A 16,100-nucleotide genomic window follows, 5' to 3' on the forward strand; every position below is an offset into this window, starting at 1 on the left:
TTTGTTGACACAGAAATAATATCAACACTAGACTCATACATGGCAGACATTTTATAATGATCAAACCAAGAATGTAAATTAACTGTGATTAATATTCTAAGAGCTCTATTTGAAAAAAGCAGACAACATGCAAGAACAAATGAGTAATGTAAGTAGAGAGATAGAAACTCTAAGAAAGAATTTTAAAAATATACCAAAAATCAAAATGATTATAACAGAAATGAAGAATGTCTTTGATGAGCTCATCAATGTGCTGAACATGGCCAATGAAAGAACCAGTGAGCTTGAAGAAATATCAATGAAATTTCCAAAATTTAAGAGTAAAATAATTTAAAATATTAGAACAGCTAAGAACTATGGAACAATTATAAAAGGTGTAATATATATGTAATGAAAATATTAGAAGAAAAAGAGAGAGACAAAGAAACAAAAGAAATATTTTTGATGGTAACAATTGAAAATTTTTCAAAAGTAATGAAAGATTAAAAAAAAAACCACCATAAATCCAGGAAGCTGAGATAACACCAAGCATGATAAATAAAAAAAAAAAAAATGTGAATCATACTCAAATTCAGATTGTCAAAGACATGAGAAAATCTTGAAAGAAGATAGAAGGTCTGGGAGGAAGAAGAGAGTGAACATCTTAACTATGGAAGAACATGTATAAGAATTAAATCAAATATCTCATAAATGATGCTCATAAGAAGATAGTAGAATGAGATGCTGAAAATTTTGAAATGAAAAAAACAAAACAATATTTATAAGCAATTCTAGAATGTCTACAATTTTGTATCCAGCGAAATTATACTTCCAAAGTGAAGGAAATGGAATGAATAAGCCACAGAGACGAAAGGTTACAGCATAGAGAGTACAGTCAGTGGTATTGTAATAGTGTTCTATGGTTACAGATGGTAGCCACACTTGTGAGTATGGTATAATGTATAGCTGTTGAATCACTACATTGTACCCCTGAAACTAATGTAACACTGTGTGTCAGCCATACTTCAATTTTAAAAAGTGGGCAATTCTAGGATGATGGCGAGTAGGAAGATCATAAGTTCACCTTGTCCAGGACACACCTAGATTGTAGATACATCTGTGCATCCAACCCAGAAAATGACCCAAAGACTGGCAGAACAGTCTTTCCACAGTTAATAATAAAGAAGAAGACACATTGAAAAAAGTAAGAGAGGCAGGGATGTCATTAGGAACAAAACTCCAGGCAAGACTAACCAAACAGGAGGGACATAATGGCACAAGGGAGGGAGGATCAGACCCACAGCAGATACCCCAGATATGAGGGACCTGTACTGAGAAGATGAATCTTCAAATATTTGTCTGCGAAAACCAATAGGGCTTAATTCTGGATTTGTTTTTTTTTGTTTGTTTCTTTTGTTTTATTTTTGTTTTGTTTTGTGGTTTTTTTTTTTTTTTTTTTTTTTAACAACCAGTGGGGCATAACTCTGGGTATTTGAAAAATTAGCAGGCTTGACTCTGGAAGAGCTAGAGAACAGTAGGAAACTGTTCCCATCTTTAAAGAGCCAGCATAAAGAGTCCCACTGAGATACTATGTGGAAACTGTAGTTTGAAGAGTGCCTGGGGTATATATAGGAAGGATACTTATTTATTAATCTCAGAACATGTGCTGGAGGGGCAGGGACCTTTAGAAGATTTCCCCAATAAAATAGTAGGCAGGCCCCATTTCTCTCACTCCCCACAACCCTACATAGCCAGACATCTGTGGGAAACAGCAAGAACATGCTTCGCTTATTTTGCTAACACCACACATGTCTCCCTTCATTTTCCTATGGTTCTGCCCCATCCAATCCACTCCACACGATAGGAGTCCCTCCAAAGCAGCTCTTGTCCTATTTCATTCTGTGAGAAGCCCTGGTAGGGACCTGCACCTCTGCCTTGGGGACAGAAATTTACAAACACACACAAGTTTGACTGCAGCCCCAGCAACTGAACTTTATAACTGGCAATGTAGGGAGAATGACTTGCTGATCAATGTGTATCCAACCCCAACAGGTATCTGGCCTGACTGTTGGCCCTGTCCACCAACAAAATCTTCTCAGGGAACAAGGCAAAGAGAGTGTCCTGAAGTTTGGGACAACTGTAATGCTTGCTTGTGGGCTAAGGGCAAGCCTCTGGTCTGACTGCTGACGCTGCCCAACTATAAGCCCGCACCAGTTCTAGTTTGGCCTCTTAAGAGCACAGGGACCAAACCTGGTTCATAACAGGTAAAATGAACCATTGCAGTCAACTAGAGTGAAGGTAAACATAACTCAGACACAACAGTACAGTGCATGAGACCCATATGGGAGATGTGCCTCAAGCACCTGGTTCTGGTGAACACGGTCATTGTGCAGGACCTCTTCTTCAATACTTTCAAGATCAGGAGATATAACCAAGTTTCCAAATACATAGAAACAAACACAGAGAGTTAGACAAAATGGGGATACAGGGGAATATGTCCCAAATGAAAGAATAGGACAAAACAATAGCAAAAGAGCTAAATGAAACAGAGATAAGCAATATACCTGATAAAGAATTCAAAGTAATGGTTATAATGGCACTCACTGGACTTGAGAAAAGTGTGGAGAATCTCAGTGAGACATTCCACAAAGAGATAGAAAATATAAAAAAGAACCTGTCAGAAGTGAAGAACTTGATAAATGAAATTAAAAATCCACTAAGGTAATTATTAGTAGATTTCAGGAGACAAAAGAATGGATCAGTGATCTGGAAGACAGACTAATGGAAAACAACCACACTACAGAAGAAAGAAAAAAGAATAATAAAAAATGAGAATAGATTAAGAAAACGTAGTGACATCATCAGCATTATAACATTTGCATTTAGAGATCTCAGAAGGCAAGGAAAGAGAAAAGGGAGTAGAAAATGTATTTGAAGAAATAATTGCTGAAGACTTCCCTAATCTGGGGAAGGAAACAGACACTCAGATCCATAAAGCACACAAAACCTCCCAACAAAATCAACCCAAGGAGGTCCACACCAAGAAATATAATAATTAAAATGGCAAAAGTAGTGATAAAAAGAGAATTGTAAAAGTAGCAAGAGAAAAGAACACAGTTACATACAAGGGAAACCCCATAAGGCTATCAGGTGATTTCTTAGCAGAAACTTCACAGGACAGAAGAGAGTGGCATGTTATATTTAAAGTGCTGAAATGGTAAAAATCCTGCAACCGAGAATACTCTACCCAGCAAGGATATCATTGAGAATAGAAGGAGAGATAAAGACTTTCCCCAACAAACACAAGTTAGAGGAGTTCTTAACCACCAAACCAGACTTACAAGAAATATTAAAGGAAATTCTTTGAGTAAAAATAACAGGCCATAATCAGGAGTAAGAAAATTATGAGAAAAAAAAAATTCACAGGTTAATACAAACATAATAAGAGTAGTGAATTGGAACGTTTTTCCATTTCTTTGTGTCTTCCTCAATTTCTTTCATGAATATTCTATGGTTTCTGAGTACAGATTCTTTGCCTCTTTGATTAGATTATTCCTAGATATCTTACAGTTTTGGGTGCAGTTGTAAATGGGATCAACTCCTTAAGTTCTCTTTCTTCTGTCTTATTGTTGGTTTATAGAAATGCAACTGATTTCTGTGCATTGATTTTATACCCTGACACTTTACTGAATTCCTGTATAAGTTCTAGCCGTTTTGGGATGGAGTCTTTTGGGTTTTCCACATGAACTATCATATCATCTGCAAAGAGTGAGAGTTTGATTTCTTTGCCAATTTGGATGCCTTTTATTTCTTTCTGTTTTCTGATTGCTGAGGCTAGGAATTCTAGAACTATGTTGAATAGCATTGGTGATCATGGACAGCCCTGCCCTCTTCCTGATTGTATGAGAAAAGCTCTCAGTTGTTCCCCATTGAGAATGATATTCCCCATGGGTTTTTCATAGATGGCTTTTATGATATTGATGTATGTACCCTCTATCCTTACATTGTGAAGAGTTTTAATCAAGAAAGGATGCTGTACTTTGTCAAATGTATTTTCTGCATCTGTTGAGAGTATCATATGTTTCTTGTTCTTTATTTTATTAAGGTATTTTATCACATTGATTGATTTGTAGATGTTGAACCAACCTTGCAGCCCAGGAATACAAGCACTTGGTCATGGTGAATAATCCTTTTAATGTACTGTTGGGTCCTATTAGCTAGTATTTTGGTGAGAATTTTTACATCTATGTTCATCAGGGATATTGGTCTGTAATTCTTCTTTTTGGTGGGGTCTTTGGTTTTGGGATCAAGGTAATGTTGGCCTCATAAAATGAGTTTGGAAGTTTTCCTTCCATTTCTGTATTTTTGGAACAGTTTTAGGAGAATAGAATTAATTCTTCTTAAATATTTGATAGAATTCCCCTGGGAAGCCATTTGGCCCTGGACTCTTGTTTGTTGGGAGACTTTGATTACTGCTTCAGTTTCCTTGCTCGTCATGGATCTCTTCAGGTTTTTATTTCTTCCTGGTTCAGTTTGGCAGTTTATAGTCTCTAGGAATGCATACATGTCTTCCTGATTGTCTAATTTGTTGACATGTAGTTGCTCATAATATGTTCTAATAATTGTTTGTATTTCTTTGTTGTCATTTATCTCACTAGAGACGAATATGTATTCTGTTGCTTTGGGATGGACTGTTCTGAATATATCTGTGATGTCCATTTGGTCCCATGTGTCATTTAAAGCCCTTATATCCTTGTTGATCTTTTGCTTAGATCATCTGTCCATTTCAGTGAGGGGGGTTGTTAAATTCTCCTACTATTATTGTATTATTGTCTATGTGTTTCTTTGATTTTTTTAATTAATTGGCTTCTAGAATTGGCTGCTCCCATGTTAAGGTCATACATATTTACAACTGTTAGATCTTCTTGTTGGATAGACCCTTTAAGTATAATATAGTGTCCTTCCTTATCTCTTATTATAGTCTCTGATTCAAAAGTTAATTTGTCTGATATAAGAATTGCCACCCCAGCTTTCTTTGGATGTCCATTAGCATGGTAAATGGTTTTCTACCACCTCACTTTAAATCTGGAGGTGTCTTTGGGTCTAAAATGAGTCTCTTGCAGACAGCATATCAGTGGGTCTTGGTTTTTTATCCAATCTGATTCCATGTGTCTTGGACTCAAAATGGATGAAAGACCTAATGTGTGAAAGGAATACAACAAAATCCTTGAGGAGAACATGGGCAACAAACTCTTTGACCTCAGCTGCAGCAACTTCTTCCTAGACACATTGCCAAAGGCAAGGGAAGCAGGGGGGAAAATGAACTGCTAGAACTTCATCAAGACAAAAGCCTTTGTACAGCAAAGGAAATAGTCAACAAAACCAAAAGAGGTTCCTCAAAAAGTTGAAAATAGGGCTACCCTATGACCCAGCAATTGTACTACTGGGTATTTACCACAAAGATATAAACATAGTTATCCAAAGGGGCACCTGCACCTCAATGTTTATAATGTCCAAAATAGCCAAACTATGGAAAGAGCCTAGATATCCATCAACTGATGAATGGATAAAGAAGATGTGGTAAATATATACAATGGAAAATTATGCAGCCATCAAAAAAATGAAATCTTGCCATGTGCAATGATGTGGTTGGAACTAGAGTATTATGCTAAGTGAAATAAGTCAGTCAGATAAAGACAATTACTTCATAATTTCACTGATATGAGGAATTTGGGAAATAAGACAGGAGATAATAGGGGAAGGGAGGGGAAAAATGAAACAAGACAAAACCAGAGAAGGGGACAAACCGTAAGAGATTCTTAATCTCAGGAAACATACTGAGTGTTGCTGGAGTGGAGGGGGTGTGGGACAGATGGGGTGGCTGGGTGATGGACATTGGGGAGGGTATGTGGTATGGTGAGCACTGTGAATTATGTAAGACTGATGAATCACAGAACCTGTACCCCTGAAACAAATAATACATTATATGTTAATAAAAAGAAAGTAACATATTAATCACTTACAAAACCAGTATGGAGTTTGAAGCACATAAGCAGTAAAATCAATTATATCTACTTAAAAAAATCAATCCAGGAATTCACAAAATAGAAGGATGCAAAGTAAGACATAAAATGTAGGTTGTGGGGGTGGGACAGATTTTAGTACTTTTAGACTGTGTCCAAACTTAAACAACCAACTTAATATAGGCTGCTCTATGCATATGGTGTTATATATGAGCCTAATGGCAACTACAAATCAAAAACTTGTAATCGATATGCAAAACATAATGAGAAAGGAATCAAAGCATATTGCTAAAGAAAGCCATCAAACCACAAGAGATGAGAGCACAAGAAGAAAGGAACAGGGAAGAATTAAAAAAAAAAACAAACAAACTGTAACATAAGTAATAAAATGGCAGTGAGTAATACCTATCAATAATTACTTTGAATGTAAATGGAATAGGTGCTCCAATCAGAATAACTACTGTGACAGAATGAATGAAAAAAATAAGACCCATCTATATGCTGTCCTGCACAAAAGAATCATTTAAGACCTAAAGATGCATGCAGATTGATAGTGAAGGGATGGAAAAACATTTACATGCAGCTGAAAGTGAAAAGGAAGCCTGGATAGCAATACTTATATTGGATAAAATAGACTTTAAAACAAATGCTAATGCAAGGGACAAAGGAAAACACTACATAATGATGAAGAGAACAATCCAACAAGAAGACATAACAATTATATGTATTTATGCACCCAAGATTGGAGCACCTAAATACATAATGCAACTCTTAACAAATATAAAGGGAGAAATTGACAGCGATACAATAGTAGGGGAATTTAACACCTCACATCTATGGATAGATCACTCAGACAGAAAATCAACAAGAAAACAGGGGCTTTCAATGACATATTGGACCAGATGGACCTAACATATTTTTAGAACATTCCAACCAAAACCAGCAGAATGTACATTCTTTTCAAGGACATGGGGAACATTCTCCAGAAGAGATCACCTGTTAGGCCATGAAACAATTCTCAATAAATTCACAAAAATTGACATCACATTATACATTATGGAATGCTAAATAATGGACTATTAAACCATGAATGGGCCAACCATGAAGTCAAAGAAAAAGTCAAAAATACATGGAGACAAATGAAAATGAAAGTACAACTGTCCAAAATCTTTGAGATACAGCAAAAGCTTTTTTAGAGGGAAGATTATAGCAATCCATGCCTACCTCAAGAAGCAAGTAAAATTTCAAATAAAGGACTTAACCTGGCATCTAAAGGAACTAGAAAAAGAAGAACATCCCAAAGCCAGTAGAAGGAAGAAAATAAAGATTAGAGCAGGAATAAATAAAATAGAGACTAGAAAAGGTATATAACAGATGAATGAAACCAGGAGCTGTGTCACTGAAAAGTTCAACAAAATTGATAAACCTTTAGCCAGACTCATCAAGAAAAAGAAGAAAGAGGACTCAAATAAATAAAATTGGAAATGAAGGAGGAGAAATAACAGCCAACACTATAGAAATACAAAGAATTATAAAAGAATACTATGAAAAACTATATGCTGTCCAACTGGATAACCTAGAAGAAATGAATGATTTTCTACAAATATATTATCTTCCAAAACTGAATCAGGAAGAAATAGAAGATTGGAACATTATAAGCAATAAAATTGAATTAGTAAAAAACAAACAAACAAACAAAAAACCACCTTCCAACAAAAAAAGTCCAGGAACAGGTAGTTTCATAGGTGAATTCTACAAAGTATTTAAAGAAGAGTTAATATATATTCTTCTCAAACTAACTCAAAAAACATAAGAAGAAGAAAAGCTTCTAAATTCATTCTATCAAGCCAACATTACCCTGATACCAAAACTAGATAAAGACACTTCAAAAAAACAAAAAAACAAAAAACAAAAAACAAAAAAACCCCACACACCAACTTTCTGATAAACATAGATGCAAAACTCCTTGATGAAATATTAACAAAACAAATTCAATAATACATGAACAAAACCTGTTAACCATGATCAAGGGGGATTTATTCCTGGGATGCAAGGGCAGTTCAATATTCACAAGTGAATCAGTATGATATATCACATTAAGAGAAAGGGTAAAAACCACATTGTTATCTCAATAGATGTAGTAAAAACATTTGACAAAGGTGAAATTCATTCATGGTAAAAACTCTCCAAAAGGTAGGCTTAGAGGGAACATAACCTCAACATAATAAGTGCCATATATAAAAAAACCCATAGCTCACATCATACTCAATGGTGAAAAACTGAGAGCTTTTCCATTAAGATCAGGAACAAGACAAAATGTCCACTCTCACTACTTCTATTCAACATAATACTGGAAGTTCTAACCACAGCAATCTGACAAAAAAAGAAATAAAAGCTTCCAAATAGATACCTATTTGGAAGAAGTAAAATTTTCACTATTTGCAGATGACAAGATACTATATATAGAAAAATCTAAAGACTCTACCAAAAAAACTATTGGAACTAATAAATAAATTCATGAAACTTGGGGGCACCTGGGTGGCTCAGTGGGTTAAAGCCTCTGCCTTCGGCTCAGGTCATGATCCCAGAGTCCTGGGATCGAGCCCCGATTTGGGCTCTCTGCTCAACAGGGAGCCTGCTTCCCCCCACCCAACCTCCGCCTCTGCCTGCCTCTCTGCCTACTTGTGATCTCTGTCTGTCAAATAAATAAATAAAATCTTCAAAAAAAATTCATGAAAGTTGTAGGAGACAAAATTAATATACAAAAATCTGGCACATTTCTATACACTAATAATGGAATAGCAGAAAGAGAAATTAAGAAAACAATCACATTTATGATTGCACAAAAAATAATAAAACACCTAAAAATAAACTTAACCAAGGAGGCGGAACTCCTTGATACTCTGAACACTATAAAACATTGGCAAAAGAAATTGAAGATGACAAAAATGAAAAGATCAAGTGCCCACTGATTGATGAATGGATAAAGAAGATGTGGTATATAAATACAATGGGATATTACTCAGCCATAAAAGAAAATGAAATCTTGCCATTTATAACAACATGGTTGACCCAGAGGATATAATGCTAAGTGAAATAAACCAGTCAGAACAAGATAAATACCATATGATTTCACTCATATGTGGAATTTAAGAAACAAATGAACAAACAAATAAAAAAATAGGTTCTTAAATATAGAGAACAGGCTGGTGGTGGCAAGAAGGAAGCTGGGTGGGGGGATGGGTGAAATAGATGAAGCAGATTAAGAGTACACTTACCCTGATGAACACTGTATGGAAAATGTATGGAAATGTTGAATCATTATATTGTACAACACCTGAAACTAATGTAACACTCTATGCTAATTATACTGGAAAAAAGAGTGAAAAAAAAAGTGAAGGAGAAACAAAACTTTATTAAACATCTAGTTTTAAAAGATTTTTATTTATTTATTTGAGGGAGAGAGAGAGCAAGTGAGAACAAAGAGGGGTAGGCAAAGGGAGAGGCAGACTCCTCACTGAGTAGGGAGCCTGACGCCTTCCTCGATCCTAGGACCCTGAGATCATGACATGAGTCAAAGGCAGACACTTAACCAAGAGCCACCCAGGCATCCCAAAACTTTCTCAATTAAATAAAAATTCAGGAAATTTTTCAGAAAGAAATCCTCCTTGCAAGAATTGGTAAAAGCAGTTCTATAGAAATAAGGAAAATTATATAGGTCAGGTACTAACATCTACAGAAAGAGCACTTAAGAGGAATAAATGAAGGTGAAATAAAGTTAATTTTTCTTATTCTTAATTGGCTAAGAAATAAGTTTCTTGAAATTAACAATAGCAATATAGGCAGTAATTATACCTTATAAATAAGTGAAATGAAAGTCACATATTGTAAGAGATACAAGGAAGGAATTACAAATACTCTCTTATGAGGACATTTTGCTACCAGTGAAGTGGTACAGTGCTATTTGAAGTGAATTTGGATAAGTTGTAAGTGCATATTGCAACCATAGGGCAACTAAAAATAGTAAAAGTGAAGTAAAAATTTGTATGATGAAGGGAGAGGAAATGGAATCTTACAAAATTCTGAATATAAACTAGAGAAGGCAGAAAGGGTGAAGACAAAAAAAATTACAAAGAACAGTGACAATATATAGGAAACGATAATAAATATGATAGGTATTAATCTAACTAAATCATTAATTACATTTAATGTAAATAAGAGATTCAGTCCTGATTTAAAAAAAAAAGACCCAGATATGTTGTCTCACAGAAATCCGCTTTAAATATAAAGGCAAGGAGATTAAAAGTAAAAAGATGAAGAGAGATAAACCATGCAAATATTAATCAAAAGGAAGCCAGAATAGCTATATTAATTTCAGAGTAAGCTAACTTCAAAGAAAAGAAAATAACAAGAAATGAAGAGGGTCATTAGTAATGATAAAAGGAGTATGTCTTCAGGAAGACAACAATCCTTAATGTGTATGTACTGAATAACAGAGCATCATTACACTTTAGGCAGAAACTAATAGAACAGCAAGGAGAAACAGATGAATGCATTGTTATAGTTGGAGACTTCAGCAAACTTCTATTGTATCTATTGACTGGCCCAGCAGACAGAAAATTAGTAAGAACAAAGTTGAACTGAACAGCATCACCAATCAGGTGGAGCTAATTAAAATTTATACACTACTTCATCTAATAACAGCAGAATATGCATTCTTCTTAAGTTCACATGTAACATGTAGCAAGATAGACAGCCAATTCTAGACTATAAAATATGTCTTAGCCAATTTCAAATAAAAATTAAACAAAGTTTACTTATAGGCCACATGATATTAAACTAAATATCAGTAGCAAAAAGACAGCTGGAGAACCTCAAAATAATTGGAGATTAAATAACACACTTCTAAATAACACATGGGTCAATGACAAAATCCTAAGAGAAATTTAAAAGTATTTTGAACTAAATGAAAATTAAAGTACAGTTTACCAACATTTGTGGATTGTAGAAAAAAGCAGTTCTTTGGAGGGAAATTTTTAGCATTAAATACATATATTAGAAAAAAAGATGTATTTAAAACTAATAATTATCCATCTTATGAAACTAGAAAAAGAAGACAATTTAAATCCAAAGTAAGCAGAAAAAAAGGTATAATAAAATTTGAGCAATAAATGAAATTGGAAACAGGAAATCAAGAGAAAATCAATATAACCAATGTATTCCTTTGGAAAAAAAAATCAGTAAAATAGATAAAACTCTCACCAAGTTAACTAAGAAACAAGACACAAATTATTAATATCAAAAAGGGAAAAAAATAAGAAACAAGACACAAATTACTAATATCAAAAAGGAAAAAAAAAGATGAAAAAGAAGCTCTCACTGCTGATCCCATGGCCATTAAAAGGGAAATAAACAAATATAATGAACAACTCTATGTTCACACATTTGAAAACCTTGATGAAATGGATCAATTTCTTTGATACACATAATCTACTAAAATTCACTCAAAGAGAAGTAGATAATCTAAATAGGCCTGTATCTATTAAATAAATTGAATAATCAATAACTTTCCAAAATAGAAAGGACCATACCTGGATGGTTAATTTGACAAAACATTTAAAGAAGAAAGAGATACCAATTCCTTATAATCTCTTCTAGAAAAAGAGATTGTATTTTTTTATAGATTTATCTATATATTTTATGGATTAAAGAGGGACTACTTCTTAACTCAATCTATAAGACCAAAACTACCTTAACATCAAATCTTGACAAATACATTATAAGAATGGAAAACTATGAATGAATATCTCATGAATATAGATGCAAAATTCCTAAACATAATTTTATTTATTTTAAGATTTTATTTATTTATTGGACAGGGAGAAGTCATAAGTAGGCAGAGAGGCGGGGGTGGGGGTGGTGGCGGGAAGCAGGCTCCCCACTAAGCAGAGAGCCAGATGCGGGGCTCGATCCCAGGACCCTGAGACCATGACCTGAGCCAAAGGCAGAGGCTTAACCCACTGAGCCACCCAGGCACCCCAAATTTTAACAAATTAAATAAAATATGTATAAGAAGAATTACCACCACTAACCAAGTGGGAGTTATTTCAGTTGTATACTAGGCTGACTCAATACTCAAAAACCAATTAATATAGTCTATCATATCAAGAGGCTAAAGAACAAAATATGATTATATCTTAGAAACAGAAAAAGCATTTGACAAAATCTAACACTCATTCACGATAAAACTGCCAGTAAACTAGGAAGAGAGAAAACTTCCTCAACTTGATAAAGAACAAGTACAAAATGCCTACAGTTAAACATCATAGTTAATTGTGAAAACTCGAAACTTTCCCACTACAATAAGAAACAAGGCAAAGTTTTTCCCTCTCCCTACTCCTTTTCAACATTGTACTGGAAGTTTAGGTAATGCACAAAAACAAGGAAAAGAAATAAAAACCCTACAGATGAAGAATGAATAACTAAAACTCTTTTTGTTCACAGATGACATGATCATCTATTTAGAAAATCTGAAAGAATTGACCCCAAAACATCTGAAACTAATAAGTGATTACACCAAGGTTGTAGGATACAAGGTTAATGTACAAAAATCAATTGCCTTCTTCTAGAACAGTGATGACAAATGGAATTTGAGATAAAAAATATTGCCATCCCTGCCCTGCTGAGAAAGGAAATACCTAGGTAAAAAAAAAAAAACAAAAAAAAACTCACAGTGTATGTACAAAATCTATTTGAGCAAAACTATAAAACTCTGTTGAAAGAAATCAAAGAAATAAGTAAAGAAAGATATTGTATATTTGTGGATAAGAAAAGCTAATATTTTCAAGATGTCAGTTCTTTCTAACTTGATAAATAGATACCATTCAATCCCAATCAAAATTCCAGCATGATATTTTATGGATATTGACAAACTGATCATAAACTTGATAGAAAGAGGCAAAAGAACCAGAAGAGCTAACAGGACATTGAAGAACAAGTTGGAGGACTAACACTACTTGACTTCAAGACTTACTATAAGATTATTTGAGTAATCAAAATAGGGTAGTATTGGCAAAAGAAGAAGAGACAAATTGATGAATGGGACAGAATAGAGCCCAGAAATAGACCCACATAAAAATAGTCAACTGAATTTTGACAAAAGAGTAAAGACAATGGGGCAAAGATAGTGTCTTCAATAAATGGTATTGGAACAACTGGACACCCACATGCAAAAAAAAAAAAATTGAATAAGATACAGTTCTTACACTCTTCACAAAAATTTACTCAAAATGGATCATAGACCTCAACATAAAATGCAAAACTATAAATCTCCTAGAAGATAACATTTAAGAAAATGTAGACGATCTTGGGTATGATGATGGTTTTTAGATACAATATCAGAGACATAATCTATGAAATAAATAATTGATAATAGGGATTTCATTAAGATGAAAACATTTGCTTTACAATAGATAATGTCAAGAAATTAAATGCAAGCCACATACTGGGAGAAGATATCTGCCAAAAACATACCTGATAAAGAAATATAATTGGAAATAGACAAAAAACTTAAAACTCAATAAGAAATCAAACAACCCAGTTAAAAGATGGGACAAAGGTCTTACCAAACACCTCTCCAAAGAAGATACACAGATAGCAAATAAGCATATGAAAAGATAATCCACATCATCTGTTATAAATGAAATGAGAAAACAATAATGAGATATTTCTTAGAATGGCCAAAATAAGGAACAATGATGACACCAAATGTTGTCCCACTGTATGGGGGGGAGAGGGGATGCTAGTGATGGGAGATGCTGTGCATGTGTGCAGGCAGGAGATGCACAGGAAATCTCTGTACCTTCTTCTCAGTTTTGCTGTGAACATAGAACTGCCCTCAAGATGAAGTCTTTAAAAAAAAAATCTCTTCAAGACGATACTATACAACTCACTGGTGCTTGATACACTTAAACTCATATGAGTCTTCAGATTTCTTGGTTAATTGGTAAAGAATGAGGGTTAATTCTCGTCTTTGACCTGACGAGTCATGAGATCAGGAAGGGGCTCTGCAAAGGATGCACAGGCTGCCTTCATTCAGTATCAGTAACGGGTTGAGCCCACTAGTGTGTCTGGAGTGCAGGCCAAGTTTCAGAACCATGGAACATATATCCCAAAGGGAATGATAATCAATGAGGACTTGTCACTCCACCCAGGCACATGTAAACCCTGGATTATTCTTTGCAAAAAACTATTTCACCAAATCTTGTTAAATAGATGATTTTGGCTGGCTGCTGACATATACTATCATAAGCCTTCCTATGAAGAAATCTTATTAGTACTCCTACTTACCAGTGGTCCTTCAGATTCTTTTTATCATTACCTTTATAGCTTCAGTTGTTTTCAAGGGACCTGTTCTAGTTCTCAATCTTCCTACTCCACATCATCTTTTTAAATTAGGTAGTTTATTCCTAAAAGGTATTTGCCTTTAATTAATAATTAAAGGCAATAACAAATCCTTTTAATGAAATTGGGTCTCAACCAACTTGAAAACATCTTGATACATAGTTTTGGTCATGTTATAACAAGATCACATGGATCTCATTCATTTTCAGTCTAGGAGAAGATGAGAGGTATATTAGTTATTTATTCGTGTTTAACAAATTACTTTAACATAGTGATTTAAAGTACTAAGCGCTTACTGTCTTGTGATTTCTGTGGGTCCTGAACTCAGGAATGGCTTAGCTATGTGATTCTGGCCCAGAGTCTTTCATGAAATTATACTTAAGAATTTGTCCTAGAGTTCAGTCATCTGAAGGATGGACAGGGGTTGAAGGATTAATTTCCAAGATGGCTTACTTACATGGTTGTTGACAGGAGGCCTTGGTTCCTTGCCCTGTGGCTCTCTCCATAGAATGGTGTGGGTGTCCTTATGGTTTGGTACTTGACCTTCCCCAGAGTGATCCAAGGGAGAACAAGGAGGAAGCCATGATGTCTTTGATTATCTAGCCTTGGAAGTCATACACTTTCAACTATTATTGTATCCTAGTGTTAAGTGGGTCAGTGTCATTCATTGTGAAGTGTCTATACAAGGCCATGAATGCCAGGAGATAGGGATTACAGGAGTAATCTTGGAGCCTGGCTGCCCCAGTAAGGCGTTCAGCGATGTCTGTCACAGTGACAAAATATCAAACTGACACCTACCCACCCCCCATCCCCCAAAAGAAACCACATGGATAACAGCTAACATGTATTGTAAAAGATCCTTTCTTATATTTATTTAATGAAACCTCACAACCACTTCTTTAGTAGATACTCCATTTTATAGATGATGAAGCTGAGATTTTAAAAAGTTCTAGTAATTTACTCAATATTACACAATTAGTAAGCTGCAAGACTAGATTTTAATTGCAATCAGGGCAATGCTGATCCTGCTTGAATTTCCACACAATAATATATGACATTCTTTTCATCTTGACTTTCCCAATGGGACAATGTTTATAAGGACCTCGTTCTCATTATAATAGTCATTCATTCATTCTGACTTCTGTTCTAAGAAAGGTTGCAAACTATGTTCAACATTCTGCCACCTCAATGGACCACCCTCTTCTCCCACAGTTTCTTTTCCACTGATTCTTTAGTAGATAAAGCATCACCTTTAGTAGATAGAGAACCTTTCGTAGACAGAGCATCACCACTGTGGAATATTTCATTTTCAAAGGAAAAATATCTCCTATTTGCCATCAGTAAAACATAGACTTTAATACCATCATCACAAATGTGTAGATTGCTATAGTTATTTTGATTAACATACTTCTTGGAAATCTTTAGTGTGAACATCAGCTTTTGTCCTCTAGATGAAAAAGGACGTCTTATCTTCTACTTGTGGGTCTTGATGGCAGCTTCAGCCCTTCCAAATTCATATTCCCTTCAGGAATAAATGTGTATAATACCTGCAATTTCCATTCCCGCTGCACATCTCAGGGCACAGAACCCTGAAGATATGTTCTGTCTTCGGCTTGATTCATGGCCACCTTTAATGCCTATAGTTAGCATTTGGTGTGCGAGGCTTCAGCTCCAGTAAAAACATTAAAATTGCTG

The sequence above is a fragment of the Enhydra lutris genome, unplaced genomic scaffold, assembly GCF_002288905.1.
Source record: "Enhydra lutris kenyoni isolate GAN:26980312 unplaced genomic scaffold, ASM228890v2 scaffoldscaffold11, whole genome shotgun sequence".
Classification (NCBI taxonomy): Eukaryota; Metazoa; Chordata; class Mammalia; order Carnivora; family Mustelidae; genus Enhydra; species Enhydra lutris.